The sequence below is a fragment of the Orcinus orca genome, chromosome 5 (assembly GCF_937001465.1).
Source record: "Orcinus orca chromosome 5, mOrcOrc1.1, whole genome shotgun sequence".
In the NCBI taxonomy this organism is placed as follows: Eukaryota; Metazoa; Chordata; class Mammalia; order Artiodactyla; family Delphinidae; genus Orcinus; species Orcinus orca.
The window spans coordinates 59,227,090-59,234,685 of NC_064563.1; the positions used below are offsets into that span (position 1 = coordinate 59,227,090).

The 7,596-nt window shown below is 40.1% G+C and overlaps 1 pseudogene; it reads right to left on the reverse strand.

The window, feature by feature from the left end:
* Window positions 1–4,698: 4,698 nt before the first annotated feature.
* LOC101273268 (acyl-protein thioesterase 2-like) lies at window positions 4,699–7,231 on the reverse strand (annotated as a pseudogene).
* Window positions 7,232–7,596: the final 365 nt, after the last annotated feature.

Genomic DNA, 7,596 nt, shown 5'->3' on the forward strand with positions numbered 1-7,596 from the left:
AGTGGAAGAAATTAACTACTTGATGATCTTGTGCATGGAGCCACCAGACTTTCTGGTGCCTAAGGATTGATAAAGTTAATTACCCTGTTATCTCAACATCAACCAGAGGATTGTGCACTTGCTGATCACATACCCAGGGACATCTCTCCCTCACCTGGCCTTTAAAAATGCTTTGCTGAAACCCTTAGGTAAGTCCAGGGTTTGGGGGCACAAGCTACTCGTTCTCCTTGCATGGCCCTGCAAGAAACATTTCTTGGCTCCAAACTCTGATGTTTGGGTTTGTCTGGCCTCTCTGTGCACTCGAACACACAAACTTGCATTCAGTAACATTTCCACATGCGGCTTCTCATACCTGAACATCTATTGAGATTGAAATACTCCATTCAGTAATGAGAAGGTAAATATGAATGACATATGACTTTTATCCTCAAGAAGTTCAAAATCTATTGGCCAAAAATGGAAAGATCTTAAACATAGGATGATAATGTTTCTGAGGGAATTTTTCTTTCTTTTTTTGTCTGTGTTGTGCTTTAGAACTAGCCCAACTCATAAAACTACTTGTCAGTTTTCCACGATCATGCAGATACCAAAGCTAATATCTCAGTATTGATGATATGTTTCTGTAGAGATTTACAGTTCCTTTCCACAAACAATGCCCCATTTGATCTCACAGCAGGCATGGAAAGTAAGTAAAGCAGCAGTCATCCACATTTGAGAAACAAGTCAGAGAAATGAAGTAACTTCTTCAAGGTCACACAAACTATGAAAGTCAGGACTCAAACTATTTCAGGTTTGTTGGTCTAATGTTGTTTTCATTCTTTCTTTTGATACATACCAATTCTTTGAAAATTTTCTTCAATTTTAGATTAGAATCAATAATTAGATCTAAGAATCTAATAGTTAGATTTAAGATTGATACAGAAAAAAACCATGTATAGACCACACATTTCCCATTATTCTAGCTTTCTCTAGTCTCAATTTTCCTAATCACTTTGAGAGCAGTAGAATGGTACGGCAGTATTGAACAATGATAAATTGGAAGAGGAAATGTATTTACTGAATTAGAAAAGGAAAATCAGTAGGAAAATGTTTTACATGTGCTAAGAAGCCTTATTTAAAAGAAGGGGTTAATTTGGACATAAATAACTGGAGGTGTTTAAGGTTGTGCTGAAATTACCCTAGTAAGACAAGGGAGAGGAGGCTATGAAATGTTTGTAGGAATGGAGTGAACTGAGAAAACAGGTGGAGCCAGGCTAAGTGAGTAGAGGAGTTTCCTTGTCCAGAACCCAGACGATACAGGTTCCCCTCAGCATTGGCATGCTTAAACCTCCCCCTCCACATGATAAATATGTTATTATAATAAAATAAATAGTAAATAAAGCAGAGCAATGCTTAGCCTTGCTAGCTCCACTGTAGGGAAGGATTAAGGAGAAAGTGGTGCCGAAGACAAGGGATGACATCATACAACTGTAAGAGATTTCTTCTTTTCTGTGCCAGCACGTTTGTTAAATCCCTAGACACCACAGGTCAACTGGATCTCCTACTGGCTTTATCAGTTGATATATTAAGCTCAGGGTTTGGGGCATCCACATTGTTCTTCCTACTTCTTCTACAGGATTGTCACTGGGAAGAACCTCAGGACTGGGAGAAGTTTGGACAGCTTCGTGGGTTTGTCACGGGTTATGAGCAATTGTGACGGCAGCTACCTGCAGGTATCTCCCTGGATCTGTTGTCCCCAAGTGCACTCACAGGGTGAAAGGGATTATAAGGCAGAGTTGACAAGGACACCTCAAGTTGAATATCGCCCCTATACTGTAGAAACATGTGTCAACTGCCTTTCCAACTGCCTTTTGTGTTTGTCTAGTGGTCCAGAGTCTGTAATGGAAACCATCACAGAGGTGTTTAAATCATCTACAGAAACTCCTGTGACATTGATTTTACCCTTTCTGTGAGCCAGAGTTCAGCAACAAAAACCTTTGCATGAAAGAGCTGGAAAAAATGTCAGAACTCGAAATGTCTCCTGGTCAATGCCCTATTTCCTTAGCACAGAGGGACAGATTTGCCTTTGTCTATTACCAGATCCGTCCTTCAATTTGAAGCCATCTGTTCCATGAACTTCTGAGACTTGGGCCAAAGGAACTTTAAACCAAGAAACCATTTCACCAAATGTCAGTCAGAGAGTCTGGCATCTGGCTAAAACCTAAAATCTCAGAACGTGAGGTTTCAGAAGGCTGAAGCCTTCTCTGGAATTTCACAAAGTGTGGTGTGCACTTAAAATTTTATATTTATTTTCTGTTTCTGATTAAAAAATAATTTGATGTTCATTATAAATAGTTTAAAATATAAAGAATCAGAAAAAGAGTAAAAATGATTCATGATCACACCACACAGATATAACTACTATTACCATGTTGTTATATTTCCTCGTCTCCTTTTATATCTTGTTTGTTTTAAACACTTAGCATCATATTCTTTATACTGCTGTGTATATCTGCTCCTCCCTATGTATTTCCTATGTCCCTTAATAGTGAATTAAAATGTTAATCTATCATAGGGCAGTGCTATATTAATCAATTCTAAAATGATATAGATTCCAGTTTTGAAGAGTATCTTAGAAAATGTCTTTGTTCATATAACACTTCATGCATCTTTGATTTCTGCCTTAATTTTTTTTTCTAGAATCACAATGACTATGACAATGATCAATGAATATGTATAAAGTTCTGAAACGTTTGCCATATTGACTTCTAGAAAATTGGTACTCTCTCAAAGCAGAGTATGTGGAGAAGGGGCTCTGTCTCATTGTATCCTGTCAACAGAATACCCCAGGTAACTGAAAAAATATCCAAATATTATTATTTTGAATTTTCAGTGCTGAAATCAATCATCTTTCTGTTTCTCTCTCCCTCACAGTCTGGTCTCTTAAATGCTGCTTTCTTACAACGGATAATGAACATAAATTCTGTGAAGCCCTGTTCCACAGCCTGCCCTAACCTGGTCCATCTAGGTCTCATCGGAGGAGTTTGTCCAGATCTCCTCTGCCCACTGCCTGGTATTTCAGCACTTCTCAGGAGGGGGAGGTGCACGCATGTCAGTGCTTGGTGACACTCTTAATCTGATCACGTCGAAAGCATATACAACCAAAATTTCTCAACATTTCTACCATCTTGTAGTTCTCAGTTGTTGCAAGTTTCCTCCTAATTAAAAAAAAAAAAGTCCTAGACATATCTTCATTTGTACTACTTTTAGTATTTTTATACTTTTCATTTGTACTTTATTCCACCTTGAAGGATTCAAGTTGTGGTGTTTTTGTTTTGATAGATCAATCAGTACTTTCTCCCCAGCTGCCCCGCCCCCGCATACAAAGCAAAAAGCAAATTCAGCTTCCCCTGAGGTCTTGCCCCATGAGCACCCCTTCCTTCCTCTGGAGACCTCTCCTTCCCAGAGGAATCCTCTCTTCCAGACATCTACTCTAACCCAGGTATATTCTCAGCTAACCATAACATAATCCCCCGAAGTGTTAGATGTCAACCTCTGCATTCGCTGAATCGCTCATGCTGTGCTTCCTTTCACTTAAAGGTTTTAAGAGAAATTAAAGAAAGATAGCAGCTTTCCAAGATCTAAAAGAATAAAGCTTTAAGGATAAGTAATGGGGAAAACACTTTGGATCGGAGAGCCTTATTTGGCGCTCCCTCAGAACTTGCTTCCCATTGCTGTCTTTTGAAAGACTGTTATTTTGCCCTGAAGTGTAAATTTGAATCCCAAGTATATCTTCAATTTTCTTAGGCCCTCAGTTCCATAATTATTTCGTTTTTACAAAGTATCTTCTTTCCGCATAATGGCTAACATTTGCAGTTCTGCTTCCTCCAATTGCTTTCAATTTGTGAGGAAGTTCACTGCCTACTAAATTGGGCCTGCTCTATGAACTTTGCCATAAGCTCAAGCTCATAGCATTTTAAAACAAGAAGGGACTTTAATGGGATCAGATGAACTGCAAAGACCTGAGATTCTGAGAAATTAGTCAATTTACAAGACAATGCAGGTGATTGATGCCCTCCAACACTCAAGCCAATGCTTCTTATTACAATCATATCATTTGCTGTGTTGTTATTATTGAAAACTTCCTGTGAGATATATCTTAAAACCTCTTCAAGTGCATTTTATTTCACTTCTATTATTATCATAGCCTCACATTAACCTTTTCCTTTGTAACCAATCCTTCCTAAAAACTCACCCAGCTCCTGTGAAAAGGAATAGTTCCTAGATCGAAAATAAAAGCTACAAACACACAGGTGCAACTGCAGATGAGTCAAAAAGCTGGCGTGCTGCTGCTGCAATCCTCCTCATCACAATTACATTTTCTCTTCATCATGTGTTGTGCACCTGCTTCTAAGGGATGGGCTTCCAGGAACGCAAATGATTCTTCATCTGAATCCACATTTATTCAGCTTAATGAGCTATATGTATATGCTAACCTCTGAAACATCATACCTCAAAGAGGCGTGAGAATATATATATATATACCAATATATATTCATTATACATATGTATATATATTTCAATAAAAAGCAAAAGTAGGAAACGGCAGGAAAAACCTAATAGTTCAGTAGTGTGGTATACAATATGATGGCACGCTTGTTTCTCCTTTGAGCAGAGAGAATAGAGACATTCAAAACCAAGAGTAGCTTTCCTCTTGGGTTAAGATTTTTTCTTGTATAAGGCACAGGCTTTTAGTCTTAGCAGGTTTTCTCGGGACTAAAAAATGAAACACGATCATTGTCTTTTATGACAAATAATTCCTGTCCTGTTTGACTAAGCAAGGAAATAACATCTTAAGACCAGGATCACAAATGGAGGAAAGCTAAGCTGCTTAAGAGGAAAGGTCTTGCTTGCGGCAGCAAGCCAAAGCATGAGACCTGTGCAGATCCGATGCCCACACCCTCACCTAAGTAAGAGTGGGACTATCTTGGTCTTCAGAATGTTGGCAAGGCAGGAGGGTGTCCCACGTTTAATAGGGACTGACAGGTAAATGACTTCCACTCCTCCAAGGCATGGGAGGCTGTCTGGTTCTCATTGTCATGGCTTCCACCCTTAAAGAGCTGAAGTTGGGACAATCATGGTCTGACCTCACTGCATCTTTCACAAAGAGACAACTGTGCTGAGTCTTTTTATAGGTTACTGTGTTTACACAAGGTCAGTTCATTTAACTTGAGGGATTCGTTTGGAAGATTTAATTAAGAAATTTGTAAATCAGTAATTTGATAATCTTTGCCTGACTTAGAATAAGGCTAACTCTGACATAGTATATGCGTGTCTTAAAGCAAGACTAATTCTTTTTTTTAACCTTTATTAAACTGATTGAAATAGATTACTCAGAAAGCAAATTCTGAACCTCGGTGTACTGAACCTAGACAGACTGAACCCTATTTTATGAAATTACATCTTTTACATCATTAAGGAATACATTAAGAAATATAATATGTAAATTATAATCGAGGGATTTGGGAAGATAAAGCACTTTCAATTTACTGAGACTCATTTAAAGACAGAGGCAAAATGGGTTCGAGTTTAGTTCTTCATACCACAAAGATCACTTACATCAATAGAACTCAGAAGTTTATAAACTGGTTCACCTATGCTATTTTCTTTGACTCTGCCAAATATCCTGTAAGTCATCTACAGAAGGCATTTTTATTTCAATTTTAAAACTATAAAAACTAAGGCCAGGGAGGTTCTGTGCCCTCCGGATGTAAAGCCAATTGACATACAGTGATTTTAACTTACATTGAAGCTTATTGCTTCTAAAGGCAATTCAAGTTTAAAAAAAACAAAAAAACAAAAAACCATCTTATCCCATTTACAATTACTTCCCAAGTTGTTGGTGCATTTTCACGTATATGTATCTCCTTTATTTGATATAAATGCTTACAGAGCTGAGCTGGGAATATGTCTTACTCATCTTCATGTCTTCTCTGCGCCATAGCCTGGTAACTTGCATATATTGGGGGTCAGGGCAGCCCACCTCAAATTATGCCTCAGTGGCATATTGATTATTTTGAATTAGAGTTACATGGGAAACAGCCATTGCAAGAAGGGAACTCTAATCTTCCTCTGTTCCCTTGAAATAAATCTCCCATGTGAAAGGTACCTTCGCTGTACCAGGAGGTAAAGATACAGCCTCATCACTAGAGACAGGGAATTCAGGACCAAGAAGCCTGTATAAACAAACCCTGATACTTCTTCACTAATTTACTACCCCTAGCCCAAACTCTGCTTAGATTCTTCACTAAACAAGCACCCAAGCCTAAGTTTCTGTGTCTTGTCAGTTCCTCACAAATTTATTGTTTCTGTCTAAAAAGTATAAAAGCTGACTGCTTTGGCTACTTCTTAAGTCTCATTTCCATGAGATCTCCATATGTACAAATTAAATTTTTTTTTCTCTTGTTCATCTGTCTTGTGTCAATTTAACTATTAGACCAGCCAAAAGAAGCAAGAAGGGAAGGGGGAAATTCCCACCTTCCTGACACACACATTAACTAATCTTGATAAGTTGGACTGTACCTTTAACAGGGTCCCAAACCGTACGGGAACCCTGGGGTCCAGGTCCCCATGACACTGAAGGGTGGTCAGGTCCTTGGCACTGCCGTTGGCTGCCTGGGGGAAGGCCCGGTAGGGGCAGAGGCAGCCAACAGCACAAGGCCACGGTGCCAGCCAGAGGGCGGGGGCAAGTGAGGGCTGTGAAGAGGGACAGGGCTCCACCCTGTGCAAAGCCTCCCAGGACGATCCGATTGGCAGGGATCCCATTCTTCATCTCATGCTCAATCAAGGCCTTGATGGTCTCTGCTGCCTTCTTAATGCCAGCCTCGTCCTCTGGGGCATCTGGACTCAGCCCCATCAAGTCAAACCAGGAGGGCCGCACCATCTTCATGTTGAGTGTCGCAGGGGTCCGAGGCGCAAGGGGACAGGTGTACTTGACGTAAGGGAGCCGGAGGGTGGAGAGGGCGTCAGCGCAGCTGTGCCCTGTGTCTCCAAGGCCATGTAAAAAAATAACCGCAGCTGTTTCTTGCTCAGCTCCAGACACAGTGGCAGCATCCGAGCAGGGGCACAGACATGGTGTTACCACACATACACTGCAGGGCTCCACGGCTGGGGCCTCCACTCCTGGGGGTTTCAAGACCTCTCCGGAGATCCTCCTCTTTCTTCCGCCCAGACACACACTCTTCCCACTCTGCCGCCCTGCCTGAACTGAACAGATATTTTATCTTCACCTTCAAAGATGCGCAAACAACCAAGGACTAACAGACAGCTGAAGAAAGCTTCTTTTGTGAAAGAAAAATAGCAGGAAAACAAACAAACAAAACCTAGAGGAGCCAGATTATACAAAGAAGAAAATGTTCAAAACCTGCCATTAATATCATAAGAGAAATTTGATTCATGAAACAAGAGCTTCCTGGTTTCAAAATTGCTACAAAGCTCCAGAAATCACCACAGTGTAGTAATGATATAGCATAGACAAAATCCATTCATTCTGAGAAAAAGGTCAGGCAATCCCAATTGAAGAATATTCTACAAAATATCTGATCAATAAACCTCGGA